Raw genomic sequence first — 21,033 nt, 5'->3', positions numbered from 1 at the left:
TGACATAGCTAACAAGTTTGTGAATATTTTGAATAAAAAAGGGAAAAGTGGAATAAAAGCGATACATCTGTCATACACCACTATTGTGGCTGTGGTGTGTCAAGCATGAAGCACAGCCATGGAAATAATAAGGTAAAACGTTCTAAAATAACAGTTGTCTTGATTTTAATCATACGTGTGAAAGGGATAATATTTTGGCTTTCTTCTTCATTTATGTTTGTCTTTCTTCAGAAAAATGTTAACAAAATCAAAAATTTGAGCCGGGAAAGTTTCTGAAATTTGATTGATTTGACACAGAATGATCCAAATGTGTTTATGTCTGGGAACCTTACATCTTTTATACATATACTGTACTTAACTGCAGATACTGAAATTACATACACTGTGCGGTACAGTACAAATATTTTGTACTTTTTCAGTTCCTTATTTTCCTATGAAGAACCACGATTGTCCTTTATTTTCCTTTCCTGAAGTTGGCAAGCCTAACACAAACTCACGTATTTACACCAACATGCTCACACTTAGACATAAACACATGCACATGGAGCCAGCACACATACTCCCACACCTGTGGCCTACATTCATTTGTTGCAGTTTAAGGGGATATTTATGAGGTGAAGTCAGCCGTGACTGAGGTTTTTCTTTCCCCACTTTCTGACTCCCTTAATTGTCAGGTACCTCTTTCCAGCAAAACAGAGAGTATGCATGTAGGGCTGGCATATACCACAGCACTCATATTTTGGAGCATGAAAATAATACACACACCAAAACAACTTGCGCATATCTCGTCCTGTCGTACAGAGAATAGACTACATCAGACATACTGACAGTGAGTTTGTCTCATATTTCCCTTCAGTGACAGCACAAAAACACAAGCTGCTATGGCGATATATTCTGCAGGATGTAAAAAAGCAGAATGTGTCAGTACAGGAAACAGACTGTCTGAATATAAAGCTGAATATGAAACTCCTATCAGCTGGGCAGTCCAAAATGAGATGCCTCTACATGCCTTACAACCCTCATACTTTACCTTAAATTTGCACTTATCTAAAATCAATTTCACAATTTCAAAACTTTCAACAAAGACATATCTATGCTAAGATTCTGATGCTCATGTCAATACCTGCAATCATTTTATACAATGATTTCTTCAGGGTTATTTTGACAGCTCTGGTATTACACTCTAAAAAATGATGGGTTGAAAACAACCCAAGTTGGGCTGAAGATGGACAAACCCAGCGATTGGGTTGTTTTAACCCAGCAATTGGGTTGTTTTAACCCAGCGGTTGCATTAAATGTTTGCCCAACATGCTGGGCAGTTTGATTTAACCCAACTATTGTTTAAAAATTACTATATGGCTGGCTTAAAATCAACCCAAAATAGGTTGGAAACTAAAAATCTGACACATAATTACTGGAGGCAACAATAATAATCAAAAGGTGAACATTTATTAATAAGCAATTTAACAAATGTTTATTGTTTAATTATTATTCATTAAACATATTAATAAATGTTCATTTCCAACATATTTTGGATTCATTTTAAGCAAGCAATACAGTAATTTTTAAACAATAGTTGAGTTAAATAAAACTACCCAGCAGGTTGGGCAAACATTTAACCCAACCGCTGGGTTTGCCTGTTTTCAGCCTACCTTGGGTTGTTTTTAATCCAGCATTTTTTAATGTAGTAATTTGATGCCAACAAAAACAAGGTTGTGAGAGACAGAAGTGCAATCTGTTCAATATGTCGTACTGTCTCAAGGCAATGTGATCTCATTAGTATTGTGTGACAGCCCACACACACACATACATACAAATCAGTAAATGAGTGAAACACATGTTAATATTATACTGCAACATTATATAAACCTGCATTTAAAATGCCTTTCTTAGATTCATAGTTTCTTTATTATTTACGAATTAAAAACATGTCACTGAAGTTGTACAAGGCTATGTTTCAGATGCAGTCAATATGTTGAAATTATACATATGGCATTTTTAAAAGGTGCACACAAACAGCCTTTTACATTAATTCAAAGCTGTAACTATACACAGGGGGGACAAGCAGTGTAAAAGAGTGAAATTTGGCTATTTCTGATTATGTGATTCTATATAGGGTGTTATGACCCTATAGTGGTTATACACTACATTCATTTTACAGAATTTTACATGCGTGAACAGGATCTGCTAGTAAAATCAATTTAAAGGTCATTTGAATGACATCATAATGACATTTTTTGTATGCTGATGTGTGAACTTGTATGTGTAGCAATGCAAATAAAAGATGTTTAAAAAGCATTGTTTGAAAAGCAGATGTTATAAAATATAGTAAATTTAGCAATATAATTTGCAATTTAACAGGTTTTATGTGTGAAAAAGTGCACTCTTAAAAAATGCTGGGTTAAATACATCCCAAGTTGGGTTAAATATAGACAAACCCAGCTAAATGGGTTGTTTTGGCCCAGCAGTTGGGTCAAATGTTTGACCATCCGGCTGGGTAGTTTTATTTAATTCAACTATTGATTAAAATTACTATATGGCTGGCTTAAAATGAACCCAAAATATGTTGGAAATTAAAAGTCAGACACATAATTACTAGAGGCAACAATAATAATCAAAATGTGAACATTTATTAATAAGCAATTTATTATTTAATTATTAAACTTGTGAATACATGTTCATTTATCAAACATATTAATAAATGTTAATTACCAACCTTTTTAAGCGAGCAATATATAAATTTTTTATCAATAGTTGAGTTATATAAAACTACCCAGAAGAACAGTCAAACATTTAACCCAACCGCTGGGTTTGTCCATATTTAACTCAACTTATTTTTAACCCATCATTTTGAATTAGTGTGAGTGAATTAGAGTCCATCCAATTGTAGAGTCTACAAAATAAATGTCACATATTTTTAGTTTTTAGGAAATCCACTCATAACAAACTATAAAAAATGCTGGGTTAAAAACAACCCAAGTTGGGTTAAATGTTTGACCATCCTGCTGGGTAATTTTATTTAACTCAACTATTAAAATTTAACTCAAAGATTAAAAATTACTATATAGCTGGCTTAAAATGAGCCCAAAATTGGTGAAAATATAAAAAAAATCAGACACATAATTACTAGAGGCAACAGCAATAATAAAAAGGTGAACATTTATTAATAAGCAATTTAATAGATGTTTATTATTTAATTATTATTAATTAAAAATATTAATAAATGTTAATTATCAACCTATTTTGGGTTCATTTTAGGCAAACAATATAGTAATTTTTAAACAAAAGTTGAGTTAAATAAAACTATTCAGCAGGTTGGGTCAAACATTTAACCCAACCGCTGGGTCAAAACAACCCAATCGCTGGGTTTATCCATAAGAAACAAATGTCATATCTTTTTAGTTTTCAGGAGATCGACTGAAAACACATTTAAAGACATCCTTCATAGTCTCATAGCTGTTTACGTCAAATAAAACTTAGCGTCTACTCTGACTGAGATCTATGATCACACTAAAAGCCCCAAGGTCACCATATAAGGTCACCCTCCCGCAGGAGAATGACTATTCTCAGGCAGAAAACATTGCATTCCACCTCATACACTGCTATTACATGATGCTTACAGCCCACCCAGATCTAATCAACGACATGCGCTAGCATTTGCATAAATGACTTGAGCCAGCAAACCCATAATTCTTTAAATGTCCTCCCGTTGTAACATAATTTAGGAAGCAAAGAGTAAGCTGGTGAGGCAGAGGGAAAACAACTCTCTCCCTCCCCTGCCATTCAAAGTCAGTGACGACACAGCAGCCGATTGGTATTCTGTGCGTGTTCCCGTCAGAACCGTCCCTAGAGACAAAACACCTTTAGCCCAGCCATGCCTACAGGCCCTCCGGAGGGGACGCAGTCACTGTGCTATTTACCCCCACTCTGACCTTTCAGTGGGTACTTCGTCTCTACTGCCTCCAGCTATGGGTACTGTGTGACCAACCTTTACCAACCCCTGGCTCAACGTCTGATCTGAAGATATTTCTCTAATGCCACATTACTGCATGCTTATTTTCACTGCAGATGCCGCTCACGGACCGCCTGTCAATATGCAAAGGAAGTGAGCAGGACTGATAGAGGAAGTGGCGCTGCGGTGCTTTCAGCCTTAAATCACTCAGGGCCAGGGACGGGTATGACTTTAAGCATCACACTTCCTCTTTAGGGGTTCCTGTAGGCATGTTAGGCTGACCCGAACCAGAGCAGACAATAGAAGTCCTGAAAAAGTTTTTTTTTGCCCCCGATCCGATTCGAGTCATCGAATATAGAGTATCTGCCAATACCGAGTCCCAATCCGATACTTGTATTTTCCTAGTGCTATGTGCACACTTCAAGTATATTAAAGTTACTATAATCAATCCAATGTACACAGGGATGTACAGAGAGTTTCTCTGGAGGAAGAGGCTCAAATGTAAAATAAGGGCATCTGTCACTAATCAGTAATTCCAATTCCAATATAACAATTACTACAATAATTATAACTAATTAATCGCATATCTATATCTATATCTATATCTATCTATCTATCTATCTATCTATCTATCTATCTATCTATCTATCTATCTATCTATCTATCTATATATATATATATATATATATATATATATTAATCACGATTAATTACAGAAAATGTGCAAATAATTAGTAATTTTTTTAACTGATTGATAGCACTATAGCTTACACCACCAAACACTGATCCATAAACCTACCCGTCACTGTAACCTCAGCCAATGAAATTGGTTGCGGGGCGGGATTTCCGCTGAACTGGTTTGGGAAAAAAATCACGCGTCACTTGCACATTTGAGCTTCTTCTTTTCATTTTAATGCTGGTTGGCAAACCTTCTTGAAGGTGCTTACTGCCACCTATTGCCCAACATCTGCATGACAGGTGATGTAAAGTAAAGGATCGGGTTCAGGATAGCGGATACCGAATCAGTTAATAAAATGTTTAATTGGCCCCGATACCGATCCTTAAGATCGCCTTGGGACATCCCTAGAGCAGACAAATCCAATCAAACAAGCCATGGTTTACATTCAAATCCTCAACCGGGCATGATATGCAAAACAAACAGATCTGTCAAGACATGTCGATATTAATTCTCCATTACGGTTTTATTCTTTCATGTTTAAAATGCAAGGCTCTCTCATTATTCAGTCCTGCTTTTCCTTCACGATCACTTTCTTAATTATGTTCTGCAAAACAGAGGGAAAAAATAACCATTTTTTTACTTAAGAGACGTGATCAAAGCCAAAGTGTAGAAAGAATGAGAGATAAGGAGGGACAAAGAGACTAAACAAAAGCTTTTTTTGGAACAAATCTTGATAAAATAAAAATCCTGCTAACTAATCACATTAATGCAAGGAAACATGGACAAAAAATAACTAAAATCTGGAGCAAACAGAAAATACCTTGTGCAGGCTCAGTAGCGAACAAACTCCTAATATCTGATCATCATTACTAACACAGGAAGTGCTGTCTTGGCAAACAGGAAGCAAGAGCTGGCAGATCAGGTCTTTATTATGTGTGTGCGTGTGTGTGCATGTGTGAATATTTGAACGTCAGAGTGTAGTTTTACTCTCAAAGACAAGGATCATCATTGTTTGCATGTGCATTTAATACCATGACTAGATTCAGCTCAGCTACAGAGATAAGCTGATGTGTGAGTCACAGACTGAGGCTTAGAAACCAGCGAGTCCTTTCCCTTTACACACACAAACACACAGGCAATTTCAGGCTCTCTGCGCCAGCGATCAGTGAGAGGGGTGTCTCTTTAAAGCTTGGTGGTCTGGTAGTTAAGAAATACTCATGTATGTGGTTAGAGTGCAACAAAACCACAAACAGCCTGTGCATCTCTTCGGTTTCATCCTCAAGATAAAGAGCATAAATCATCAAATATGCATCAATATCACTCTCTCTGTCTCCTATTCCTTCTCTCCTCGCTTTCATTTTTGTATTATTTTCAGACAAGACCAGACACGCTAGAAAAATACAGTCAGGATGGACGAACTCTCTCTGGCAAATAATGCAAATTTGTAGATAAAAGTGCGCGAGGATGAAACGACAGTGCAAGAGCAAGCCTGCTGTGTGCGGATGAGGTGGCTGTGTAGTTTGTCTGGTGCGAAAGCGGGAGTGTATAGTAAAGCTGTCCTCTCTCTCACACACACACACACACACAGTTAAATGAGCTCATCACAGAGGTGCTAGGTCACACAAGACAGCCGCTCGATCTCACTGTTTCCTTCAAGACAGCAACCTTAATGTGATATTCTTCTTTGAAATTGAACCTCATAATAAGTGCATCAGAAGTTATGCAGCCATGACGCATCCAGATCTTCAGAAGTGATAACAGCAGTTCATGCAAAACAAAATCAACATCTACATTCACAATTCAAATTTACATGTTGTATTTTCTTAAAGGGGTAGTTCACCAAATATAAAAATAACTCACCCTCATGTCATATCAAACCAGTATTCCTTTCTTCCATGGAATTAAAAATAAACAGGCACAGAGGCTGTCAAGCAGCAAAAGTTATATAAGTACCATAAAAAGTAGTCCTCAGTTCTCATGTCTCATCATGGAGAACAAACGTGTCAGGACTCATCTTGATACACCATCTTTGCATAAATCATTGTGCACAGTGTTAAAGGGTTAGTTCACCCAAAAATGACAAATCTGTCATTAATTACTCACCCTCATGTCATTCCACACCTGTAAGACTTTTGTTAATCTTTCTGATATATTTCTGAAATATTTATATATCTCTGATGAAATCTGAGAGCTGTCTTGACTCCTCCATAAACAGCAATTTAACCATCACTTTCTAGAAAGGCAGTAAAGACATCGTTAAAATAGTCCATGTGACAACAGTGGTTCAACCTTAATTTAAAATACTTTTTGTGTGCAAAAACAAAACAAAAATAACGACTTTATTAAACTATAACCTCTCTTCTGTGTCATTCTCTTATGCTGTTTACGTTCAGCGCTTCCAGGTTCTAGGTCAGAATGTCGACTCATTACTTGCCGACGCTGTTCACGTGAGCAGTCTGACGCATGCGTTACTACTGTTTTGTTTTGAGCACAAAAACTATTCTCGTTGATTCATAAAATTAAGGTTGAACAACTGCATTTTAAGGATGTCTTTAGTACCTTTCTGGATCTTGAAAGTGGTTAAATTGCTGTCTATGGGGGAGTCAGACAGCTCTCCGATTTCATCAAAGATATCTTCATTTGTGATGAACGAAGGTCTTACGGGTGTGGGACGACATGACGGTGAGTAATTAATGACAGAATTTTAATTTTTGGGTGAACTAACCCTTTAACTGTAATTGTTAATTGGGTTACACTTTACAGTAAATTAGGTGTCATTTACTACTCTACACTTATGTAAAAAAAAATGTATTTTATAATGTCCTCATACATTACATGCACTGTAAAAAAAAAAAAAAAAAAAAATCTGTAGTTTTTACAAAATAATTCTGGCAGCTGTGGTTGCCTGAATAATTTTGTGAAAAATACAGAAAAATTGTAAACACATTTACATAAACTGTACATTTTACAGAATAAAACTGTAATTTAAGAAAATTTGAATGTTAACCAATAAATTCAACAATGCACACTACTACTAAAATCTGTTTTGTACCTTTAACATATACTGACAACCACCATAATAATGCAGGTGGTAAAAGAGAAAGCCACATGAAGAATCAGAGTTCATCACAAGTAGCTTTTCCACTAGCTGAAGTATTTACTATTATAAAGAAGGTGCAAAGAGTCATTCATGTAAACGCAAAACACCATCATGGTAACCCACAATACCAACATGTTCTCCAACCAATACGACCATACAGGTCGTTTGTCACTTCCCTGAAATACGACTCATAGGAGCGTTTACTAAAGTGGCGCCCCTATCGACAACAGGACACTTTCATTTTAATTCATGAAATACGACCCATAGGAGCATTTGCTTTCATTTTAATGCATTGTTCCCTTTTATCTGCATCAGGTTTCGGGTTTCGCGTAGCTCAGCTGGCAGAGCATTGCAATAACAATATGCAATCATGCGATCATGCGATCGTGGGTTCGATCCCAGGGAACACATGTGCTCATAAAGTGTAAATGCACTATAAATCACTAAGGTTAGGTTTAGGGATGGGGTAGGTGTAGTCATTAATAAAATTAAATTTTTGTAAATGGAAATAGGAGAAATAGTGTAAAAAGTCCACACATTGCATTTAAATGAACACGCATTTCATGACGACAGACGTAACACGACACTGTCATTATTTTTACGTCCACTATAGGGCGCATGACTTCAAAACGTAAATATAGGTCGTAATATGGTGCCTAAAAAATGACCTATAGGGTTGTTTTTTTTTTTTTTTGGAGGACAGTCTGCACAATACTTAAATAATGCAATAAACTTTCATTAAACAACAGAAGATGTAACATAAAACCCTAATGAACATAACTGATAACAAAAAAACTATTAGGAAACATGATTATTTAAACAAAATACTTTCAAATGTGGAGTGTCACACAGGGAATTGTGGGAACATCAGTTTACAGATTTTGACTGTAAATTACACATTGATTTTGTCTTTTTTACTTATAAAAATCTGCATTTTACTGTGAAAATTGCATGAATGTCTGGTTAGAGCTTTTACAGTTTTCTATTTACAATTTTTTTCCATAGTTTTTTTTACAATATTTTACCGTTAAAATCACATTCATTTTTCACAGTGTGTACTTACTATAGTAATAACAGTACATGCTGTTACATGCTGTTAATTAATATTACTTACTTGTGTAATTATACTGTAACAAGGACACCTCAAAATAAAGTGTAATCCAATATACTTGTATTCATCTTATATTGCACACCACTTTTGCTGTTTTTGAGGTGGCATACGGTTATGGTTAGGGACAGGGCTAGTGGTTAGTGGTATGGTTTAAAGGTGGGTTAAGGGGTGGGGTCAACAGTCTAATTTTTGAAAGCATAATTACTGTGTAAAAACATGTACACAATAAGAGAATTGTATCAAATTAAAGACACTTAAAATAAAGAGGGCCTGTTAATTTTTAGAGTTTTTTAGGAATATTTTTATTGATGAATTGATTTGTATTGATTAATTTATATTGATGAAAATATATTTTAAATATCCTTTAAATGTAGTAAATATTTTGTCAGGTCACATTCATTAATTTTACTCAGACTAAAGTATCATCTGATTTTAGTCACAAATATCAGCAAATAACATTTTAGCTGATGAGAAAGTGTAAACCCTAGTGAAAAAAAAATACTAAAATGTATTTGAAATATATTTTACAGTATTTGTGCTAAGTATACTACAAATACATATACATATGTAATTGCTAAATTCAAATACCCTGCAATTGTACTTTTGTTATACTAAACTGGTATACTTAAACTCTACTAAAATCGGAACAAATAATTTTGTACTTAAAGTCGGCATGAAATCAAAATTGACCCTATTTACTTTGTTAGTGCATATTACTAGCCTTGTAGTGAACAATTAATCCGTGCAAGTTAATACACAGAAAAAAATTGTTTGTCGCGGTAATCTTTAATCAAAATCTGAAAAGCTACTTCCGGTCTGAATGGCGTTCCTTCTCAGATGACATCAGTTTGACAGCTTAGGTTGAAAATGCTTAAACCACTCCCCTGCAACCGTTAGTCTGCTATGAGCGAGAGATGGAGAGGAGGAGCGCTAAAGAAAACTCTGCCCTCCATTCAATATTTAATTTCACTTGGAAATGCATCACAACACTGGAGAAAAGTTGTTTGCAACTTCTGGTTCACGCGGACTTTAATGCACATTAATTGTGTGGAAGTAGTGCTGAGGTCTAACTAAAGATATACTGAAGATTATTTGTTTGTGCTAAAATGGAACTATTGCAAGTATACTTTAGATGCACTTTAAATATCTTGCATTTAAAGACTGAAATTATACAAAGATCATACAATCCTTATTAATAATTATTAGGGGTGTAACGGTACACGTATTTGTACCGAACCGTTTCGGTACAGGGCTTTCGGTACGGTGCACGTGTGTACCGAAGCATTACATTGCAACCAATATTCACCACCAATAACCGCAATAAGCTCTGAGTTTTGTTACTTTCGATAAGAAACAAAGTGTCATCCTTCAAATTCTGTCCACGAAATCATGAAGTTTAAAAAGAAAATGCCATTTTGATGTGCTTTGATGTGGGGTGACAGATCACTGTACAGGCGCCTCAGTTCAACCGGTAGCGCGAGCGCGGAGCGCAAGTGAATGTGTTCATCTCTTCCTCCTTAATACTAGTTACAGAATAAACATGAAAGAACATCTGAAGGTATGTTGCAAGATTCAGTACAACTTACTGAAACGGTCATGTCTCATGTAATCGCTCATTCAGTGTTTCAACGGTGGAAAGACATCAATGAAAGCGTCCGTATTCAACAATATGTCATGATGCATTTACCTCAGAAAAGCCATTCAGTGTTCACAGCTTGTTAGTTCGCTAGAGAAATGAACTCTTTCGCTTAATATATGCACTGTATTAGCCAATATATTCATTATTTTACTTAATCTTTTAGTGATATCCTGATTAGGCTATTTAATGTATGTTTAAATAAATCTGATGTTAAAATAACAGCCACTGTGTAGAAATGATTATATTTCAACAACAAATTGGAGTAAAAACATTTAGAAGTTAATGCAAAAACTGCCTTAGGTGCAGCTTACAGGTTTGCATACAATTTGTTATTTGAGTGTTGATTATTTTATCTAAAAATAAAAAGCAACTGAATTTAGGCTAATAGTTTGGGCTTCTTTCAAGTTAGGGCTCCCTACATAGTTTATAGCATTAGCAGAGATCATTTTTTTATCCTTAAGAAACTTTTAGTTTTAATTTAATTTAATATATTTAAAGACAACAACACAATTTGTTCAGTAAACCTGTGTTTAATAATAAAAAAAAGCAATTTTATGTTTAGTTTTCTCTCCACCTGCTGTACCGAAAACTGTACCGAACCGTGACTTCAAAACCGAGGTACGTACCGAACCGTGAGTTTTGTGTACCGTTACACCCCTAATAATTATATTAAAATACTTTTTAGGTATAATATTAAGAAATGTGCATTGTGCAATAAATAAATGCTCCAAATAAAGTCTATCAGTAAGTCTTAAGTGATATGTCAATAAATATGTTATTTATGTATATTTGAAGTATACTTATAAATGTATTTTAAATAGATTTTGGTATCCACCTTATTCCTGACGAGCCTACTGTGTTTTGAATTATGGGTGGCACTTCTGATTTGGGGAACGTTCATTCAAAATGACTGAAACAAATCATTTCAAATCATAAGGTTGCCCTACAAATAAAGCTTATCGGTCAGTTTGACTGAATGAGCTGTCATTATTGCTTCATGTTTTATTTTCAGATAATACGAGAATAACGTAATGCTTGGTATTTTAATGTGACATTTTATAACAAGAATATCCATTGCAAGAGCTCTTTTCAGTTGCTGCATTTTTTTCCTAAGGATTATTTTATTTTTTCCCTTTTGCATCTTGCTGTAATAGTATGAAAAAGGACAACATATACTGCACATTTGTTGTCTATTCTCCGGATTTAATTTACAATTTATCCCATTAATAATTCACTGGAACGCACAAAGAATCTCAAATTTTTCTCCTCAAATCCTCACGTCTCTTTCCAGGTTTGTTTTCACAGCTAAATACAATTTATTATTTGTCAAAATGACGGAAATAACTTTGAAATAGTATCACGCAATGCTGAAGTACAGTAAATTAACATTTTTTATTAAGGTATGTTACATGATACAGCTATCTCTCTGTTCGTTATCGCTGTGGAAAGAATCACGCTTTTGGGGTTATTTATGGTCTGTTGAAAGTACCTTATTGATGCTTTTACACATTTAAATGTCCTTTTAATGTTCGATGGTTGAAGGGTGAGTAGAATAAATGTCATCTCAAGCATTCATAGAGCGCTTAACGGAAGTTACACCCATAATTCGTGCAAAGCGTCATGGGGCGTAGGAATAAGGCCAAATCATCTTTTTATATATTAATTTAAACATGCATCATGCATCTGTCTATTAATCCCAAAGCTATTGTATGCCTTCAGAGGACTTGGAATATATTGTAATAAGTCATATGGACTACTACTAAGACAATCTTATGAATTTTTCTTCTTCTTTTTTTCATTTTCTCAGCTCAATAGCCTCTATACTCATACTACATTTTCAATGTATGAGAAGGATATTCTTCAAAACATCTTTCACATTCCACAGAAGCAAGAAAATGAAGGGGTTTGGAATGACAGGAAGGTGAATAAATTATTACGCACTTATTTTTGGGAGAACTATCCCTTTAACTTTTCATCAAGAGAGGAATTCATTTGTCACGGAAATCTCACAACGCATCTCGGCAGGTTTACGTAATATCGAAAAATAAATCTAGTAAATTGAGTTTGTGAGGCTGTTACATCCAGCCATATGGCACCATGCTCTGGCAGACCAAAAACATTAATCCCTGCCATGACAAATGGACAATGTGCATTAAAAAACTATAGGTAAGCCTGCAATATATGAGCACATCAAACATGTAAATGCACCTTTTACATAAGCTACATACAGCTGTAATATCACAAGAGAATGTACAAATACAGAAAACAAGTGCTTTGGGTTTAGAGATGCTGTTTGGGAATTTAGTGGCTTTTCTTTCACAGACCTTAGGTTTTTGAGCTCTTTTAATCCGGTTGTACCTCTACGAGTGGGGCCACGCTTCAATACGGATATGACTGTGGCTATGTGAGAGGTACAGTAAGATATGAGAGAAAGAAAGTCATCTCTTGCAGGTCGTGATGGTATTTTGCTTGTCTAACACTTTGTTGTGATGGTCCTTTATCATAGATACACAGAAAGACAGAAAGAGAGACATTTGAGACAGATTAAAGGTGCTCTCTGACACTTTTTAATGTCACAGCCATGATCTACGAGAGAGCGAGCAGAAAAGAGAGAGACTTAATATGCCTGCAGGCTTTTTGGCACTTGAGTCTCCGACTGCTTAGAGAGGGAATTCCTTCTGAAGACCAATAATGACACACATACATACACACATGCTGGTTCTTTTGAGAATAAGGGAAGAGTGTGATGAGGCGAGGAGAAGGAGAGAGAGACACAGAGTTGTGTCTGTGTGTGTATGAGGCTGCTCGACAGAAAATTCCTTGAGAGAAAAAAGCAAAACAGTTGACGATGCATTCTCACCACAAATAAACCGTGGAAAGAGGCAAAGAAATATTAATAAGCATGCTGTTGTGGGAGTATTAGAGGAAACAACTCAATGTTATAATTATTAAACGAGGAAAATTACTGGTTCTGCATGAAAATAAGCATGCTGTGATCTTCAACATATAAATACACATTAAAGAGATTTTAGAAAGGCCAAGCTGAATAAGGGTCTTCAAGCAAGTGTGACGCACATCAATTCTCCTTTGGTAGGAGACGCATTTGACTTTAAATATTGGTCCAGTCCGGAGTTTATTCTGGTCAAGAACTGCCTACGTACATGGGAAAAAGTCTCACCAACATGAAATTGATCAATTATGTTTTGTTCTTACATGACTTTTAGGAGCACGTTTATCAGAAATATTTGTGTTTTATATTATTGTGTTTTACCTAAAACACAATAAGGGACTCTTTTCACAGACTGTGTTGATGTGTTTCCACAGTTATTAACAATCATAAATCTAATTTAAAAAAATGCAATGTACAATTTTTAACAGTATACATTGTGCTTTATTACCATGGCATTAAATTACAGAAAACTGGTTAATGCTGCTGAGTGAGTGTCTCTAATAAAACAGCTAAGGGAGTGACGGCAAATTTGACATCTTTCTCTCTTCTGATCAATATAATATGAAAGCTTGTTTCCGCCATCAAATAAAAAATAAAAAACGTCATTGCCACTTTTTTTACTCAGAATTGTGAGATATAAGCTCACAACTGTGAGTTTTAAAGTCAGAATTGTGTGATATGTCAAAATTGCGAGGAATTGTGAGATATAAAGTCACAATTGCAAATAATAAAGTCAGAATTGCGAGATATAGTCAGAATTGAGAGTTATAAAGTCAGAATTGCGAGATATAGTCAGAATTAGGGATGGGCATGATTAATCGACGATCGATAATTGATCGTTAAGAATTTTGTCGATCACGTTAATTTGTTATCGATTAATGCATTTTTTGCATTGCGTAGTGTGAGTCTTGAAGCAATTAAATGAATTTCACTGTGTGGCAGCAATTAAACATTTTACCACCAGGGTGCAATATTTTACACCATACTCGGTTATCTGTGATCTTCCGTTTTGATTCTGAGGGAGAATCCCCCACCCCTGAATTGCACACCTACAGACTGGAAAGTGAACGGAATAAGGTTCCCCGGGCTGGCCAAGTTAGCGCGCAGGTACCTGTGCATCCCGGCAACGTCAGTCCCCTCAGAGCGGGTGTTTTCCGCGGCTGGACTGACGGTCACCAGGTTGCGGTCGCGTCTGACCCCAGATCATGTCAACATGCTTATATTTCTCAACAAAAATCAGTAGACTGGTGCAGAAGTTGTATGCGAGTTACTAAAGTTAGTTATTTTTCACGAGGCTTTAAGTAGCCTAATTTGTTAAGTTAGCCTAATTGTTAGGAAGGCTAATATCTGGCTCTTTCTTCTGGCTTGGATAGTTTTGAGTTACATTTTGACAAAACCTGTCAGATCTAAGTATTACTATGTTTTTTAAGTTATTGTTTAACATGATTCTTTTTTATTATTATTATTTTGGAACAAATGAGGTCTCTGTTTAGAAACGCCGGCTCGCAGCTGCAGGTTCCACTGCTTTAGAGCACCGCATATGCACGCGCATATGTTTGGTTTGCCTAACTGAATATAGTTTAACTGTCTGCCACAAGTTGATCTTGTAATAAAGGTCTCAACGAGGAAAAACACGCTGTGTTTTTATATTCATTGCATTTTGTATTCATTGCATTATAATTACACATGAATTATAAAAGTTAAATAATTAATTGTATTATAAAAATATTAATGATTAATCGATAGTTGATCATTAATTCTTCCGACGATCGACTAAGAAAATTTAATCGAATGCCCATCCCTAGTCAGAATTGCAAGTTATAGTCAGAATTGCGAGTAATAAAGTCAGAATTGCGAGTTATAAAATCAGAATTGTGAGTTATAAAGTCAGAATTGCAAGTTATAAAGTCATAATTGCGTGATATAAAGTCATAATTGCGTGATATAAAGTCATAATTGCGTGATATAAAGTCAGAATTGCGAGATATAAAGTCAGAATAGAATTGCGAGTTTTAAAGTTTTAAATTGTGTGATATGTCAAAATTGCGAAGTATATAATCGGAATTGTGAGATATAAAGTCAGAATTGCAAATAATAAAGTCAGAATTGTGAGTTACAGTCAGAATTGCATGATATAAAGTCAGAATTGCGAGTTATAAAGTCAGAATTGCGAGATATAGTCAGAATTGAGAGTTATAAAGTCAGATATGCGAGATATAGTCAGAATTGCGTGATATAAAGTCATAATTGCGTGATATAAAGTCATAATTGCATGATATAAAGATGTAATTGCGAGTTATAAAGTCAGAATTGCGAGATATAAAGTCAGAATAGAATTGCGAGTTTTAAAGTTTTAAATTGTGTGATATGTCAAAATTGCGAAGTATATAATCGGAATTGTGAGATATAAAGTCAGAATTGCAAATAATAAAGTCAGAATTGTGAGTTACAGTCAGAATTGCATGATATAAAGTCAGAATTGCGAGTTATAAAGTCAGAATTGCGAGATATAGTCAGAATTGAGAGTTATAAAGTCAGATATGCGAGATATAGTCAGAATTGAGAGTTATAAAGTCAGAATTGTGAGATATAGTCAGAATTGCGTGATATCAAGTCAGAATTGTGAGATATAGTCAGAATTGCGAGTTATAAAGTCAGAATTGCGAGATATAGTCAGAATTGCGAGTTATAAAGTCAGAATTGCAAGTTATAAAGTCAGAATTGCGAGTTATAAAGTCAGAATTGAGTGATATAAAGTCAGAATTGTGTGATATAAAGTCAGAATTGCAAGATATAGTCAGAATATATGATATAAAGTCAAAATAGAATTGCGTGATATAAACTAAGAATTGCGAGTTATAAAGTTAGAATGGTGTGTTATAAAGTCAGAATTGAGCGATATAAAGTCAGACTTGAGTGATATAAATTCAGAATTGCATTATATTAAGTAAGAACTGCGAGTTATAAAGTCAGAATTGCGAGTTATAAAGTCAGAATTGCGTGATATAAAGTCAAAATAGAATTGTGTGATATAAAGTCAGAATTGCGTGATATAAAGTCAGAATTGCGAGTTTTAAAGTCAGAATTACGAGTTATAACGTCAGAATTGTGTGATATAAAGTCCGAATTGCGAGTTATAAAGTCAGAATTGCGAGTTATGAAGTCAGAATTACGAGTTATAACGTCAGAATTGTGTGATATAAAGTCCGAATTGCGAGTTATAAAGTCAGAATTGCGAGTTATGAAGTCAGAATTACGAGTTATAAAGTCAGAATTGTGATATAAAGTCAGAATTGTGATATAAAGTCCGAATTGCGAGTTATAAAGTCAGAATTACGAGTTATAAAGTCAGAATTGTGTGATATAAAGTCAGAATTGCATTATATAACGTAAGAACTGTGAGTTATAAAGTCAGAATTGCGAGTTATAAAGTCAGAATTGCGTGATATAAAGTCAAAATAGAATTGCGTGATATAAACTAAGAATTGCGCGATATAAAGTCAGAATTGCGAGTTATAAAGTTAGAATTGTGTGATATAAAGTCAGAATTGAGTGATATAAAGTCAGAATTGCATTATATTAAGTAAGAACTGCGAGTTATAAAGTCAGAATTGCGAGTTATAAAGTCAGAATTGCGTGATATAAAGTCAAAATAGAATTGCGTGATATAAAGTCAGAATTGTGTAATATAAAGTCAGAATTGCGAGTTATAAAGTCAGAATTACGAGTTATAAAGTCAGAATTGTGTGATATAAAGTCAGAATTGCATTATATAAAGTAAGAACTGTGAGTTATAAAGTCAGAATTGCGTAATATAAAGTCAAAATAGAATTGCGTGATATAAACTAAGAATTGCGTGATATAAAGTCAGAATTGCGAGTTATAAAGTTAGAATTGTGTGATAGAAAGTCAGAATTGCGAGATATATAGTCAAAATTGAGTGATATAAAGTCAGAATTGAGTGATATAAAGTCAGAATTGTGAGATATAAAGTCAGAATTGCGAGATATAGTCAGAATTGAGAGTTATAAAGTCAGAATTGCGAGATATAGTCAGAATTGCGTGATATCAAGTCAGAATTGTGAGATATAGTCAGAATTGCGAGTTATAAAGTCAGAATTGCGAGATATAGTCAGAATTGCGAGTTATAAAGTCAGAATTGCAAGTTATAAAGTCAGAATTGAGTGATATAAAGTCAGAATTGAGTGATATAAAGTCAGAATTGCGAGATATAGTCAGAATTGCGAGTTATAAAGTCAGAATTGAGTGATATAAAGTCAGAATTGAGTGATATAAAGTCAGAATTACAAGATATAGTCAGAATATATGATATAAAGTCAAAATAGAATTGCGTGATATAAACTAAGAATTGCGAGTTACAAAGTTAGAATTGTGTGTTATAAAGTCAGAATTGAGTGATATAAAGTCAGAATTGAGTGATATAAAGTCAGAATTGCAAGATATAGTCAGAATATATGATATAAAGTCAAAATAGAATTGCGTGATATAAACTAAGAATTGCGAGTTGTAAAGTTAGAATTGTGTGTTATAAAGTCAGAATTGAGTGATATAAAGTCAGACTTGAGTGATATAAATTCAGAATTACATTATATTAAGTAAGAACTGCGAGTTATAAAGTCAGAATTGCGAGTTATAAAGTCAGAATTGCGTGATATAAAGTCAAAATAGAATTGCATGAAATAAAGTCAGAATTGTGAGATATAAAGTCAGAATTGTGAGTTATAAAGTCAGAATTGTGTGATATAAAGTCAGAATTGCGAGATATAAAGTCAGAATTGCGAGATATAAAGTCAGAATTGCGAGTTATAAAGTCAGAATTGTGAGATATAAAGTCAGAATTGTGAGTTATAAAGTCAGAATTGTGTGATATAAAGTCAGAATTGCGAGATATAAAGTCAGAATTGCGAGATATAAAGTCAGAATTGCGAGATATAAAGTCAGAATTGTGAGATATAAAGTCAGAATTGTGAGTTATAACGTCAGAATTGTGTGATATAAAGTCCGAATTGCATTATATAAAGTAAGAACTGCGAGTTATAAAGTCAGAATTGCGAGTTATAAAGTCATAATTGCGTGATATAAAGTCAAAATAGAATTGTGTGATATAAAATCAGAATTGTGTGATATAAAGTCAGAATTGCGAGTTATAAAGTCAGAATTGCGAGTTATGAAGTCAGAATTACGAGTTATAAAGTCAGAATTGTGTGATATAAAGTCAGAATTGCATTATATAAAGTAAGAACTGCGAGTTATAAAGTCAGAATTGCGAGTTATAAAGTCAGAATTGCGTGATATAAAGTCAAAATAGAATTGCGTGATATAAACTAAGAATTGCGCGATATAAAGTCAGAATTGCGAGTTATAAAGTTAGAATTGTGTGATATAAAGTCAGAATTGAGTTATATAAAGTCAGACTTGAGTGATATAAAGTCAGAATTGCATTATATTAAGTAAGAACTGCGAGTTATAAAGTCAGAATTGCGAGTTATAAAGTCAGAATTGCGTGATATAAAGTCAAAATAGAATTGCGTGATATAAAGTCAGAATTGTGTGATATAAAGTCAGAATTGCGAGTTATGAAGTCAGAATTACGAGTTATAAAGTCAGAATTGTGTGATATAAAGTCAGAATTGCATTATATAAAGTAAGAACTGTGAGTTATAAAGTCAGAATTGCGTGATATAAAGTCAAAATAGAATTGCTGATATAAACTAAGAATTGCGTGATATAAAGTCAGAATTGCGAGTTATAAAGTTAGAATTGTGTGATAGAAAGTCAGAATTGCGAGATATATAGTCAAAATTGAGTGATATAAAGTCAGAATTGAGTGATATAAAGTCAGAATTGCCGAGATATAAAGTCAGAATAGAATTGCGAGTTATAAAGTCAGAATTGCCTGAAATAAAGTCAGAAAAAAAGACATCTTTTTCCCAGAATTGCGAGTTTATATCTTGCAAATCTGACTTTATAACTTGCAATTGCTTTTTAATAAATTGCCAATTACTTTTTTTATTTTTTGTGGCAGAGACAAGCTTCCATAACGTAATCAATCTCTCTATATTTTTTTCCCTCTTTAATGTCATAGAAACGCTATTGTGGATTTTTTCTCTTGCTATTTTGGCAAATGGGAAAGCAGAAATTATATATGTAGTTTCCAATCACCACAAAAGTTTACATAATAACTGTCAACTTCCGCTTCTGAGAAGCCTGGAATGTAAAAAAAAAAAGTCCATAAACCAGCAAAAAACTAAAATAATTCAGAAAAGGATGCAGCAGCTGTGAACAGTCATGATCAAGAATGTGTGTACACATGTTGTCCATTCAAGTGCAGATTATTTCACAGATATAATTAAGAAAAAAAGCTAAACATATAGAATATCCTTATTCAAATATGGAAACCTGGAAAATACCATCACCTTGAAAGCACTTTTTTCACCCAACATAAGACTCCCTGAAGATGTGTAGTACCACCCAATCAGATCAGAACTGGCAATTTCGGCCAGGTCTTGCTTTTTGTGAGTGCAATATGCATCAGTGAACAGACCGTGGGCGGTCCATCTGAGGACTGTCTTTTTGTCATGAAGAAGATACCATTTTGATAATAGATTTATTAAATCTCTGACACAGGTTATTTCAAATGAACATGTGAAGAACTGAGTTACACCTTACTCTTTCATGGCAATTTGCAGGGAAATTCGGAAGCTACAGCCATTTGAGTCAGTGCTTTTAGATGAATTTCAGACGGCAGGGATGTTTCTGCAGCGCGTGGCTTGGCTGATGCGTCCGTCTCACCTCATTCTCTCAGTGTGATAGGAGAAATCACCGGGTGACCCTGATAGTGATCTATGCATACTCTGCACATCAAATAGTGTTATATAAACGTAGTATGTGAGCCAGCGTCTCCCTCTCTGCCTTTCTTCATCTCACTCTCTATAAGCCGTAGGAGAAAATACGCAGAGCGGCGTGTGTGCAAAAGCAAACCACACCAAACAGTAACAGGAAAACCAGCATCTAGTTAACATCACGATGATGGCATCAGATCTCACTCTCTTTAGCCCATGTATTCCTGTACATCAACCTCTTGAGCACAGGAAAGAGAAACAGAGACGGCGATAGAGAGAGAAAGGTGGACGTCAAGACCCAGTGACCGCAGCGCTAACATGCTTCAACATGACAGCCGTCTTTAATCACACGGCACCAAGGGAACGCGCAGCTTAAATGTGTTTGCATGGACACTATTGTCCTGTACATCAAGGGAATACAGATTTTCCTTCCCTTCATATCTCGTCTGCTCTGGTTTCGTGAGCGCTCTGCTGGGGGATTCCTGCTAATTGCTTGCACATTCCCTTCTTCCTCTATTAAAGCCAGGCCACCATTCCCCTTTACAATCTACAGTACCACCGCCACAAGAGAAGAAGACCGAACCGGAGACAAAACACAAGTGAGAGAGGACAGAAAAAGGATACAGCTGTATCATAAGTGTCCTTATGAGGAATACGAATTCTAAAACTAAAACCAGAAATTCTAAACTAAAACAGAAAGGCCATGATGGCATCTAGTTTATGCCAAAGACGGTTTGTC

The 21,033-nt window shown here is 34.8% G+C and overlaps 1 protein-coding gene across 4 annotated transcripts in view; it reads right to left on the bottom strand.

Annotated features, from left to right (window-relative positions):
• Window positions 1–21,033, bottom strand: part of slc4a11 (solute carrier family 4 member 11) — a 92,881-nt gene that overhangs the window by 62,825 nt on the left and 9,023 nt on the right. The window contains exon 1 of one of the 4 annotated variants that reach the window (XM_067385796.1): window positions 5,452–5,500. The exons of the other annotated variants lie outside the window; for them this stretch is intronic. The gene's annotated coding sequence lies outside the window, so the exon portion shown is untranslated. Of the gene's footprint in view, window positions 1–5,451; window positions 5,501–21,033 lie in introns of those variants that run through there. 4 annotated transcript variants of the gene reach the window in all.

The sequence above is a fragment of the Chanodichthys erythropterus genome, chromosome 5, assembly GCF_024489055.1.
Source record: "Chanodichthys erythropterus isolate Z2021 chromosome 5, ASM2448905v1, whole genome shotgun sequence".
Classification (NCBI taxonomy): domain Eukaryota; kingdom Metazoa; phylum Chordata; class Actinopteri; order Cypriniformes; family Xenocyprididae; genus Chanodichthys; species Chanodichthys erythropterus.
The sequence above is the reverse complement of the archived record's forward strand: the minus strand, read 5'-3'. Positions and strand labels throughout refer to the sequence as shown.